Below are 4,762 nucleotides of genomic sequence, written 5' to 3' on the forward strand. Positions count from 1 at the left end.
TGGAACCCAAATCTATGTTCTACCAGCCCATTTATCTTTAGGAATCCTCTCCCCTCTATCAAAGTGCTAAGATGAAACTTCTATCACATCTTTAATGGTTCAGTGAATATAGTGGAAGAGGTGATGAAAAAATGCAAGAGCAAAGGCTGGGGTTGAGTGCTTTGGAGTGCTGTTTTCCAGACATAAGATATTGTATTCATGACCTCAAAACAGCTGTCATTAACTGCATAAGACCTTCATAATGGAGGACTATAGCTGTCAATCCAAACTTCAATGCCCAATAAAATTATTTCTCATAATAGCAGAAAAATGTTTCTGTGATAAAAACAGGATAACAGAATTTATGAGCACTAAACCAGTTCTCCAGAGTCTACTGGATGGGATACTTCACACTGAAGAGAATAAGCATATTCAAGTAAGTTATAGGAAGATAAACAATATCCAACATTATAACATTTGTTAAACAAATGAAGAAGAAACCACCAAAACTCAAAATTATCAACATGATAAAAATTAATTCAGACTCTTCAATAATAATACTGAATATCAACTTGCCAAACAAAGACACAGACTAACAGACTGGGCAGGAAAACAGGATCCATCCTTTTGTTGCCTTCAAGAAACTCACCTCACTGTCAATGACTATTTTAGGGTAAAAGGATGGGAAAACATATTTCAAGTAAATGGAACCAGAAAGTAAGCATTGGTTTCTATGCTTATATCCAACAAAATAAACTTCAAACTCTGATACATTAAAAGAGATAAATGCCAAAGAGGACATTAAGTATAAGTAAACTGCAGCTAATTTTATTAAACAAATTATACTAGATATAACTCAGAGATAAGTTCTACCACAGTAATAGTGTCTGACTTTCAATATCCCACCCTCAATAGTACATAGGTCATCTAGACAATAAGTAAGTCAAGAAACATTGGAGTAAACTGAGTCCTTAGATCAAATGACTTAACATGCATTTATAGAACAATCAATGTAAACACTATATAATTTTTCTCAGAAGTTGACTGAGTGTTCTCTAACTAGATCTTATATTAGGACAACACAAAAAAGTCTCAACATATTGGGAAAATTATTTACTTAATATAGATAAATAGATAGAGGGAGGCAGATAAAAATAGAATGGGCATTCCAAGGCTTCTAGCCACAGCCGATGAACTTCAGACTCATATACCACCTTGTGCATCTGGTTTATGTGCATTCTGGAGAATAAAACTTGGGTCCTTTGGCTTTGTAAGCAAGCACCTTAATTGCTAAGTCATCTCTCCATTCCATGTTGGAAAAATTAGAACTGATTATTGTAAATTTTTCAGTACAATGAACAAGAACAAGAGCAAAGGGCTGAATTTTAATCAGGTAGAAGTTAAGAAAAATTACAGAAAATATACAAACTTATGGAGATTAAACAACACACTATAGAATCACTGAAGAAATAAAGATGGAAATCAAACATTTCCTAGAATTGAATGGAAATGAAACACAACATGTTGAACTCTGTGAGACACAATGAAGGCAGCCATAACAGACAAGTTTATATACTACTGAGTGCCTACATCACAAAGCCAGAAAGCTCAAGTAAAAAAAAAAAAAAAAAAAAAAAAAAAAAAAAAAAAATTGATACATGGAAAAGCCTTGGAAGAACAGTAACAAAAGTACTCAACAAAAAATAATCAAGATCAAGGTAGAAATCAATGAAATAAAGAAACAAATAAAAACAGTTAAAAGAATCCATGCCTCACTCCCCATCTGCCATACTGCCCAAGTGCACTGTCAGAGCTGATTTCACTCAACAACTCCAGAACACTAAGTGGGCTGGCCAGGGACCCTTCTATTCTACCCTCCCCTCACACTGTAGGTACAACCCTGGGCCTACACTCAGTAGGACTGTGGGTCTGTTTCATTTTGTTGATCTCATTGACTGCCTGCCTGCTGGTGCAGTATCAGAGTAGAGACTCTGGAGCTGATCTCACTCCCAGTCCCAGGCACTGAGTATTCCATCTAGGTGAGTACTCTCTCTGTCCATTTATAATTACTGGTACAACCATAGCCAGAACTGGGTAGTAGGCCCATTTGGCACTGACCTCACTCTCTGGTCTGGTCTGCTCACCTGTGCCTCCAGAGTAGGGACTCTTGAGCTGATCACACTACCAAACCCAGGACATTGAGTAGTCTTCAGGGGTACAGGTGAGAACTCCCCCAAACAGGTACAGCCCTAGCACCTACTCACTGGGAATGGGATCAGACTTATTTAACACTGAACTTACTTCCTGAATGTACTTCCTAGCCCTGAGCAAAACTAGGCCAGGCTCACCCAGACCAGATCATCCTACAGACTGCTCATATAAGGAAGATCCTGCTCAGCTTTCACTGTTCCCAGCCTGAACCTGAGAGTAGGCCACCATCCTACGTAGACCCACTAGGATCAAGGCTGACCAGACCATTCAACAAAGGCCCTACAAGAACTACTATTGCTGCATTAACAGCCAGACTAAAGGACTATTTATAGATGGGCAAAGCCCAACCTGAAACAAACAGCACAAGAAAGAAAGATATCCCTTCCAAGAATGCCCAGTCCCATAGTGGAAGCCTCCAGTGGAAAATACTTAGAGGAAACTTCTGATACAAAATCCCAAAATGCACCTAGGATAAGCATATTCAATACAATAAATGAGAGCATGAACAAAGGGCTCAATGAATAAGAAGAAAATCAACTAAAAGGACTCAATGGACAGCTGAATAAAATGTAAGAGAATCAAAAAAAGTAGATGCCTGAATGAAATGGATGAGAATCATCAACAACAAAGAACACAAGGGACAGTGGAATGAACTCAAAGAAGAAATTATCAAAGACAGGAATGAACTCCAAGACACAATAAGAAAGTAATACCAAAGAATGAAAATGGACTTTAATAAATAAAATAAAATGATGAAGAAAAGGCTTCTAAGAAAGCCTCACCAACAGAACAGATTATTTAGAAAATAGACTCTTGGAGCTTATTTGCAGGTGACATGATTTTATGTATGTGACCTGAAATACTCCACCAAAATACTCCTAGAACTGAAAACCTCAACAAAGTGTCAGGATATAAAATCAACACACAGAAACCAATGGCCTTCATATATGCCAATGACAAACATATGAAGAAAGAAATAAGGGAAACAGTTCTATTCATAATAGCTATGAAAAATTAAGTATCTCAAAATATCTCTAACCAAGGAAGTGAAATACCATTAAAATGCTGAAAGAAGAAATTGAGAAAACATGAGAAAAATATTTCCCATGCTTATTCAATGCAATTTCAATCAAAACTCTCACCATTCTTTTTTTAGAATTATTTATTTATTCATTTATTTGACAGATAAAGAGAGAGAATGGGTGTGGCCGGGCCTCCAGCCACTGCAAAAAATTCCAGATGTGTTCGTCCCCTAGTGCATCTGGCTAACATGGGTCCTGGGGAATGGAACCTGGGTCCTTGGCTTTGCAGGCAAACGTGTTAAACTCTAAGCCATCTCTCCAGCCTTCTGTCACCATTATTTACAGAAATAGAAAAGATATGTTCAAAAGGTCTCATATACCCAAAAATGTCCCAAGCAAAAATACTACTAGTGTTATCACCATACCTGATTTTAAAATATACTACAAAGCAATAGTATAAAAACAGTATGTTATGGAAAAAGAATCTGACACATAGATTAATTGAATAGAAGATGTACCTGATCTTTGATAAAGAGACTAAGAAAAAAAAAAAAACACTGAGAAAAGAAAGCATTTCCAATAAATGGTGATAGATAACTAAATGTGGAAAAATGAACCCAGAATTTCACCCTGCAAAAGTCATATCCAAATGGATCAAAAACCTCAATATAAGACTTGAAACTCTAAAATTACTAGAAGAAAAAGTAGGGAGAACACTACAAGATATAGGCATACAGAAAAACATTTGGCATAAGACTCAGTTAAAAAAAAAAAAAAGAACCCTCAACCATTGGAATCTCATGAAACTAAAATCTATCATACAGTTAAGCAAACCATCAACAGAATCAATAGTCAACCTATAGAGAGGGAGAAAACTCTTCACCACCTATACAACTGACAGAAGTTTGATGCAAAAAAAAAAAAACCCTCAAAAACCTTATCAATGAAAAAATTAATCAACCCACTAAAAATGGGGAAAGGAACTGGACAGAGCATACTCAAAGAAAGATATGCAAGTGACAAAAAAAAAAAAGATGTTCAACACTTTTGGCTACCAGGAAAATGCAAATTAAAACTACTTTAAGATTTCATCTTACTATGGAAAGAGTGCTATTATCAAATATCAAATGACATCATATGCTTTTGAGTATGTGGAAAGCAAAAACTGATGGAGAGAGTACAAACTTGGATAACCACTATGGAAATTAGTATGGAGATTCCTCAAAAAGCCTTTCAGAGTACTTGATGACCCACCAAAGGTTAATGGTAAGATCCTACTGCGAAAGACACCATATGCTGTTGGGACGGAACATGGTGTGACCTGGCTGGAAACTGAAAAAGAGTCAGTCCCCAGATAGTCAGCTTGTCTAGCACCAGAACATGTTACATGAGTGACTGAGGAAAATGGCCAACATTTGTCTAAGCAACTCATGGTCTAAGCTACTCAGCAGCAATCAACCTGACATGATGCTCACACATGTGTAGTAGTGGCACACAGCCATGGTGGGTTACCAACTCCTCTTGATTTGGCTAACAGATCCACTCAATGG

The sequence above is a fragment of the Jaculus jaculus genome, chromosome 3 (assembly GCF_020740685.1).
Source record: "Jaculus jaculus isolate mJacJac1 chromosome 3, mJacJac1.mat.Y.cur, whole genome shotgun sequence".
NCBI lineage: Eukaryota > Metazoa > Chordata > Mammalia > Rodentia > Dipodidae > Jaculus > Jaculus jaculus.